A 9689-nucleotide genomic window follows, 5' to 3' on the forward strand; every position below is an offset into this window, starting at 1 on the left:
ATTACTCATCAAAATCCCTCAAAAAGGACAATTTGGAAATACCGCAACCATCTGCCATCAGATGGATGTTCATGAAGGCAGATGTAAACCCAAGCCCGTGCCACCACAAAGACCGGGTGTTTATGCCACTGGGTTATGGAAGGTATGTTCTTCCTATCCCTGCATTTTCATGTGTCCAGTGCTAAAAAAAAATGGTGAACTATTGCGCATTGAATGACTTCTTGTCTTTGATATTGTCATTACGATGATGATTGATGACTGATCTTTAATATTATTCACTACAACTACTGTACTGCTGTGGCTGCAACACATGCTATCTGCTGCTTTTGATAATCAGTACGTGTAGGAAGGCACAATTATGTAAACGCATAAATGGTAGTGTTACAAGGTTTTTGTCCGTTTGTTTACAGATGGAAAACGCTGTCAGGCAAAGGATGACAATTTGATGTGCCTCACAACAACATGTACTGCACGTCGATGGACATACAGGTCCTTCTCAAAAAATTAGCATATCGTGATAAAGTTGATTATTTCTGTAATGTACTGATAAACATTAGACTTTCAGATATTCTAGATTCATTACACACAACTGAAGTAGTTCAAACCTTTTATTGTTTTAATATTGATGATTTTGGCAAAAAAAATCAAGAAAAGCCAAAAATCCTAATCTCGAAAAATTAGCATATCATGAAAACCTAACTAACCTAAACCTAACTACTAACTTAATACTCTGAATCAACGAATTAACTCAAAACACTTGCGAAAGATTCCTGAGGCTTTTAAAAACTCCCACCCTGGTGTATTACTCAAAAACGCAATCTTGGGCAAGGCTGCCTACCTGACTGCTGTCCAGAAGGCCATCATTGACACCCTCAAGCAAGAGGCTAAGACACAGAAAGAAATTTTCGAGCGATTGGGCCAATTTTTGCCAAAATCATCATTTTAAAACGTTGATGGAAGGCTCAACTAATGCTCCACCTTTATTAATATTTAACTAATAATTTAATAAATTTAGATTTATTGACCTGTTTTGCTCATGCACCAATCGTTTTAAATAAAACAAGAAATGGAATCATGTTGTCCGACTGTTTCGTTGCGATCAATATCTCCAATAAAAAAGAATTACAAACTATTTTTGTTTATATGTACATACCTTGTACAATTTCCTTGTAACAACAAAACACGCGTCAGCCCTTCTCCATTCGGCAACTGTAATATTATTTGTAATTTTATCTCATTTTGGTCACTTAAGTAGCGGGCGTATCAATCTACACCTCACGTTAGCACAGGCTGCAAAGGTTGTTAGAATTTTATCCACGAATGATCAATGAAGTGATAGGAGCAAGCAAACATAATATTTTAGGTGGATCCTTAGGTACATCCTTAACATATTGTCTGCAGCTGGTTTCGATTTAAGGCGTATGGCGAAGTAGATACACACTGCCATTGTAGCTACTAGCTGGTTGCTGATCAAAACATTCCACTTCCAACTATATACGTATATAGGCGCTTTCAGGAGTTCACACACAGCACAGAAAGTCTCATTTACGTCGTGCTAAATCCATTTTTGGAGATTCCCTGGGTTCCTTTGTTTTGATTTTGCAGTTTTAACTTTGTCAACACACTACGTACTTCAACCGCACTTCATATTGTTCTGTCTAAACTAGGTGTTCGGAGCAGAAATGGTCAAGATGGCGCTGCCCATGTTTCGCTCAGGAAATTTGTCTCTAAATTTCCGAGGTATCGGATCAGGATTTGGTATTGGCACATCCTTAAAATCAGGAGACTCATGTGCATATCTGGTCTGCATTAAGGTCAGCCTTAAAAACCTGATAAACTATTCTGTGTAAATGCTCATTTAAAGATAGTCTTAATGTAGTTTGCTTGTGCTTATCTCCTAAAGGTGCTGGTCAGAATATAGACCTGCAGTTTATAAGCCAAACGATCTCCAAGTAACCGCTGGATCTTTCAGTTCTAATATATGCAGCCCTAGATAGAAAAAAGTTTGGACACCACTTTCTCAGACTCTGCCAAAGATATGCATCTTCATCGCTGCTCTTCATCCTGTATTAAACTATGCACCACCCACCCTCTGCTCACATCCCTTCCCCCCACCTCTGGAACTGAAACATTATGGCTGTTGACCTGGATCTGAAGAAGCGAAACACTTTCGCATATCCTCTACTCTCCATTTCTCTTCTCACACGGGAGCCTGCAATGTTGCTCTACGACAATGATTTATTATTCAGTCAATCTGTTATTGCACACGGGTAAAAGCTGGATCCTAATGTAAGTAGCTGGCCAGCTCTCTATTGTCTAGGACAGCTGGCTAGCTACTCCAACACACTATGCTCAATTAAGCCTTCACACTGGCTCACTCAAAACATGGCAAGGACAAAAAAAAATGTTTGAAGCGCACGTAAATGCACCAAAGCATTCTTGAAACCGGCCACCTGCATCCTATTATGCGAGGGTGTCAATTTTTGACAGGATTCGTTTTCTTTTTCTTAAGCGCAGATGTGCTTGCGTTGGATGACTGGAAGCAAACAGTTCCTAGCCCAGGGAAGTTCCAATTCAATCAGCTAATGGAAAGGAAGCTCTTCATCCCCTTCAGCATCTTCCAGGACAACCCACTACCCCTTCCTTCCTCTATGTTTTCTTGCTGTAGCTCATTCACTAAGGCAGAGTCTGTTTCAAATGTTAGAATGATTTAGCCATTAGGACGAGAGCATTCACAGCCTCCAAGCAGGATTTGGGCGTTCCATTCAGTCACTGCTTATTCAAACTAATTCCTAAATTAGAATACTTTGAAAGCAAAGTTGGCTGAAGCAAGTGACACATACAGACGGGGGCCTCGAGTTATTAAACTTATCTGACTGAGACATTCTTAATAAAGCGAAGGCTTTGTGTCAGCGTAGCTAATAATGGATTTTGTTATGCCTTTCATTGTGAAAAACTATTATTTCCTTTGTTCCACTAGGTATCCAACCTTGTGACAAACTCCTACTTCGGCTTTAGCTTTTAATATTCCTAATTCATTTTCAACAACATGGATTAATGTCTTCTTGACTGAGATCCATGTGAAATTTAAAGTGCTGCTTCCAGATATTATCAATCATCTTTTTAATTTCTGAGTAACATGCCCCTTTTTTAACTAGCCAGCCTGTCTACCGTTTGATGAATGACAAACCGCTTCCTGTGATAGGTGACAAACAGACTCAAACATTAACATCCATAGCTACGGGGAAAGATATTTTTGTAAAATCGTAATTTTTTGCTCTGCCTGCATGGTGATTAATTGTGATTATTTTTTTAAAGACAGACTCTGTTGACAAAACACTTCTTGAATTTTTGTGCATTAGATTAGTAAAAGTATCCTAATACCCACTTGAACTGCTTTGCAAATTGAGGGAAGTGTGCATAAGTCCTCAGGTACAATTTCATGTAGTAAGACTTTAAATATCAAACACTTCATATGAGGTTTGACGGAAGTACAGTAAAAGTTTGTGTGGCCTGCGAAAGTAAAACCTATGCATCAACTTCATGTTATTTTGCAAAAAAAAAAATAAAATAAAAAATTGGTAAAATGTTCATCGTCCAAAAATCTGGGAGTATTCACTGTGTGGTTTTTTTTTTTTTTTTATGCAATTGATTAATAAATAAAATTAAATAATATAAATTCAATATGCCGGTGATCTACATCTACAGTATGTGAATGGCATAACAATGCTCGTGACATGGACTAAAACAACCAAGTTAAACTATGCTCTATATATACGTATACACATATGTATATACAGTCGACACTCGACATACGAACGTATCGACATCCGATTCTTTCGACATCCGACGTAAAATTTGACTCGACGACATGCTGGAAATACAACGACTTTCAACAGCACCACAATTTCATTGTTTTTCCACAAGACAGCAGCACGGCGATTTTCAACATGGGTCCTGAGGTGGTGATAAATGTAAAAAGGTGACACTTATCATTGAAATTAAGATGGAAATGATTGAAAATATACGGGCGTAGTGTGCTCGTCAGTGAACTGGCTCAACAATATGGCCAGAATATATCTATGATCTCGACCTCTGTTCGATAGTCTTTATTAGTTAAGGCGACAATTATTATTATAGGAATTATATAAAAGAAGTTTCCAGCTTCATAAGGTTTTTAATCATTTATTTCAGAACTTGTGCAAGACAACATGGCTACTGTCCGCCGTAGCCAACGTCAACAACGACAGAACATGAAAAGAGAAAGTAAAAACTTCCCAATTTTCCACGACCTCTCTCTCCCTCATCAGTCACACGGTACGCTCAGGAACAGCAAAACAAAACTGCCACATTAGAACCTGATTCGTTACGCATTATTAGACTAATATTATTATTAATATGATTTGTATTTCAAATTTATTTGTTTTGCTATGTGATATTGCTATTTGTAATTGTATCTGCAGTATTTATGAAAGATTTAGTCAACCACTAATTGTTCAAGTTCTCCCATTTGAAAATATTAGGGAGGCCTGTGATTGTCAACATGGGTAAACCTCAACCATGAGCGACAGAATGTGGAAAAAACCCCCCCCAGAAAATCACATTATTTGATTTTTAAAGAAATTATTTTGCAAATCATGGTGGAAAATAAGTATTTTCTCAATACCAAAAGTTCATCTCAATATTTTGTTATGTACCCTTCGTTGGCAATAACGGAGGCCAAACGTTTTCTGCAAATCTTCACAAGCTTTTAACACACAGTTGCTGGTATTTTGGCCCATTCATCCATGCAGATCTCCTCTAGAGCAGTGATGTTTTGGGGCTGTCTTTGGGCAATATGGACTTTCAACTAGAAATGCTTCTTACGAAGCCGAAGCCAGTCCGGCCTTCTCCAGCCACCGGTATTTTTTCCCATGTCAACCACCCCCTCAATTTGTCAGTGGTACATACCATGCAGCGGCTTGTCCTTCCATGATATCTCCTCAGGGTCCTCCTCCTTACTGGGGTTCTGTTGCCTGAGGCATTCACGGAGCAGGTCATCACTGGGGGCCATTTTCATGATGTATTCTTTGAGGGATGTAGTTTCCTCCTGGATAGTGGCTCTGATGCTCACTAGTCCTCGGCCTCCCTCTTTCAGCTTTGTGTAGAGCCTCAAGATGCTGGACTTAGGGTGAAACCCTCCGTCCATTGTAAGGAGCTTCCTTGTCTTGATGTCGGTAGCCTGCATCTCTTCCAGCGGCCAGGATACGATGCCGGCTGGGTATCTGATTCCTGGTAGGGCATAGCTGTTAATGGCCTGGATCTTATTCTTGCCGTTCAGCTGACTCTTGAGGACCTGCCTCACCCTCTGTAAGTATTTGGTTGTGGCAGACTTCCTAGTTGCTTTCTCATGGTTCCCATTTGCCTGTGGGATTCCCAGGTATTTGTAGCTGTCCTGCACATCAGTTATGTTGCCTTCAGGTAGTTCAGCCCCTTCAGTTGAGATAATCTTCCCTCTTCTGGATACCATTCGCCCACACTTATCTAGTCCAAATGACATCTCGATGTCATTGCTGTATATTCTCGTGAGGTAAATCAGGGAATCGATGTCACGCTCGTTCTTGGCAAACAGCTTGATATCATCAATGTAGAGGAGGTGACAGGCAGTGCACAGGTTGGTGCTCCTGGCCTTGCAGTCTCTGGTGACTTCCCTGTCCCCTGGTGTTAATGCCAATCCCCTTCTGTCCCCTGTGCATGTATTGCTCCATGTGCCTGCTCATTTTAGCCGCTATGATGCCTGATAGGAGCTGTGGCAGGTGATAGGCTGGTAGTGTGGTACTGTGTCCTTCTGGGGGTCCTTCATGAAGAGGACTGTTTGACCTTGGGTTAGCCACTCTGGGTGGGTCCCCGACTTCAGCAGCTGGTTCATTTGTGCTGCTAGGCATTCATGGAGTGCAGTGTTTCTATTCTCCTGGCCTCTACCTCTTTAGATGGATAGCTAGGGCTGTGAGCTTAGCAGTCTCCAGTGCCTCTAGCCTTCGTTTCCATGGAGGCTCCTTCCGGCTACTGGGGCTGTTTATCTTGTAGCCAAGTGACTCTTGGATGACTGATGCTGCTGCGTATATCAGCTGATTGATCTCAGTGATCTTTACACTGGTGATGTTGCTGTATTGCTGTAGTGCTGTATTTACATCTTCCAGTAGAGATTCTGATGGTAATTTGTTTGTTTGCCTTAGGTAGTTGAATTACCCCAGGACTTCATGATCTTCTCTCTCAGGTCCGCTGCTCTCTCATTCTCTTCCGCTGCTCTTCGGGCTTGGTACCCAATCTCGGTGTTGGAGGGTGATGATAAAACCCCCCACATGACCTGGTGTCCTGGCTCCCCCTTGCCGTAGCATCTTTGTAGACACATTGTGCCTCATCAATCTCTAACTGTGATAGCAAGTTCTTCTTGCGGATATTAGAACACTGAGCTAGTGTTTCTTTGTGTGTGTTTGTTTGTGGATGTGGGGTTTCAAAGTAACCATTCTTCCCACATTCTCTGCGTGTACCCCCTTTTGGAGGGGTTGCTGCTGTAATAGCACTCCATTAACACCCTGTTCTCCGTCCTGCTCCATCTGTGTCTTGTTCCAGTAGCCCACTTGACACCAGGTTGTCCTGGTCCCCCAACACCTGACGCAAACCTTGTTAACCCGGGCGACGTTCGAGCCGGTATGACTCTATCATTGATTGTTCCACTCAGTGTGAGGTATAGGCGTATAGCATGAAGGGCCTTGCCTAAGGGCCCACCTGGATATCACTTTGCCCTGATCGGGGAACCCCCGACCTCCCGTACCCAAGTCAGCGATATTATCACTGAGCTATCCAGCTGCTATATATATGTTTATATATGTATATGTACTGCATGTATAAATGTATATGTAAGTATTTGCTTAATATATAAATGCTTAATATTATCACATAGAAAGAAAGTGTATTGGGATGCATTAAACATTACTAAGGGTGTCAACAATAATCGATGCGGCGATGCATCCCGATGCGGGGCATGGACGATTCGATTCGATGCGGGCAACAAGCCGAATTGATTCAGCGCATTTAAAAATATATAAGTACGTTCAAAAATCTTCCCTGCGCAATTCCGGTGATGCAACGGATTTGGTTTCCCCATTTGTATTATTATTCTTATGTTTCATTTTTTACACACAGCATAACTCTGGTCAAGTTTCCCACCAATCTCGTAGAAGCCAAAATGTCTCCAGATGTCTGCTTTCAATGTGTTAGGTGCATCAATAATCTTTCTCGCTCCCACTTTCTCCGCTTCAGCCATTGTTATATTATGTCCTATCTCTCTGCTCTCTAAATTAGAGCTTAGTTCGGGCCTAAAAAATCCAGCCCGACCCGACCCGGCCCCAGTGTGTTAAAGGCCGAGAGCCCGAAATTTTACGTTTTATTTGTAGGCTCGAGCCCGAAACGCCCCCCCCGAAAATGTACGTTTCATTTGTAGGCCCGAGCCCGTTTTATTTGTGAGGACTCAGCAGGAGGAGCAAATGCGGGGATGCAATGCGTGGTTGCGTTTTGTGTGATCACAACTGGGACGATGCCTATGTGCATAATGATAAATTAAAACCTGTCTTTTGTAACAAATTCTCCCAGATAAACAAGACTGTAAGACGCATATTCAATAAACATTTATATCGTTTATATTTGTGTGTCTGTTCTATCAGGTAGATAGCTCATGCGTCATTTCCTCAGCATTTATTTCAATTTCTTCGAGTTGGCAGAAAAAAACGCAAGTTTTCTTAATGTTTAAATAGTCTACATATTTTTATTATAATTATAAATGCATTTACACAACGAAATAACGCTGGAAAGGTTTGTTAAATATATTTCTGTGTGGGATATTGTGCTCACCATACGCGCCTCTCTGACAAGGAGAGGAACAGCAGCGTATTCAAAAATAAACTAAAATACTTTTAAATAACATTATTTTAATGACTCGCATCAGACCACACAAAAGAACAACCTGCCTTAAGGAGCACTGAAACAAAATAAATAATGACGTTTTAAGGAACACGACGAACTCCACGATGTCCTGCTTACCATGAAGAGGTTCAGCCCTTGAAACAAATGATAATAATGATGTTTGACTAATATCTTTTAGGCCAGTACAGTTTTTAAAATGCCTGCTCAGCGTCAATTTGCCAGTCTTTCTGCTCTCGTACGAGAGCAAAGCGCCACATTTGTTGCATTCGGCAAGGCCGACAGTTTTCTGTAACATCTTCCACTATCAATTTAAATCCTTTCCACACACCACTCGTGGATTCTTGCCTTTTCAATCCCACCGTCTTTAGTTTGCTTTTCACCTCTTGCGGCTCTATATCGAATTCAAAAAGGAAATACCAGGATGCAGCGTTGCAGACTCGCGGAGAGCGCCAAGAGCGGGTGGGGAAAATTAAAAGGAGAGCGGGGCCATGGCGTTCATGTGCGCAAACAATGCACTGGCTCATGTTTGTGATTACCAAAGCGCCTTCTCTCTGTTTTATCCAATTTATTTATTTTATAACAAGTATTCCTTAGTTTAACATCCATACATCGTTTGATTATACAAATATATATTTATTGAAAAAAAAAAAGTTAGCGAGAGAGCCCGACCCGAGCGTAAAGATTGACATTTTGGGCCCGACCCGGCCCGAATTCAGTCGGGTCTGGTCGGGTTGGGTTCGGGCTCAAGATCTAGGCTCTACTGTAGAGGGAGCTACTTTACATTCAAATATCAATCCATTCCCTGGATTGATATTGCAATAAAGATGCTGCTGCACTACAATATTGTCTATGTCGTTTTCTTGAATATTTACTTGAATATTTTTATTGATGGGTTGTTGTGACTAAAATACAGTGACCGTTATTACTGATTTTGCACAGGAGTTCAGATGTTGCACTGTGTGAAAGGCTGCTACTGTGTGTAAAAAAAAAGAGAAAGCCCTGGTCTCATTCAAAGCACTAATTAAATGCTGTGATCTGTTTTTTATATGTATGTATATATATTTATATATATATGAAAGTATACTATTTTCCTTTGACTTCAACCAGGAGTGACACAAGAGCCAATAAAAATTTGTTTAATGTCTGACCGCTTGTGTTGCCTCATGATTCACGAAAAATATGGTTTGCTTTAGAATTTTAATGCATCCCAGGCTTTAATGCATCGCGATGCATTGCCGAATCGAACCGAATCGAATTGTGACCCTCTGAATCAAATCGAATCGGATCGAATCGAATCGTGGCCCTCCGAATCGTAATCGAATCGAATCGTGAGGGCAGTGCCGATGCACACCTCTAAACATTACTATATGATAAGAAACATATTCAAGTAGAAGGTATTGTTTGTTAAATATACGCAAAGACAATCCCATAATTGGCAGGCGACTTTGAACTTGCTTCTTGCTTGAGGCCACTAAATAAACAACATTCTTTTTTATTCATTTACTCAACTGGTAGGGAAATAGATTCACCAAACAAAATGTCTTTATGCTCCTGTGAGCCTGTTATGAGTGTTATATACACTATATACATATATATACACTATATAAATATATATACACTATAGACTGTATACATATATATACACTATATATATATATATATATATATATATATATATATATATATATATATATATATATATATATATATATATATATATATATATA

Source organism: Corythoichthys intestinalis, chromosome 12, assembly GCF_030265065.1.
Source record: "Corythoichthys intestinalis isolate RoL2023-P3 chromosome 12, ASM3026506v1, whole genome shotgun sequence".
In the NCBI taxonomy this organism is placed as follows: Eukaryota; Metazoa; Chordata; class Actinopteri; order Syngnathiformes; family Syngnathidae; genus Corythoichthys; species Corythoichthys intestinalis.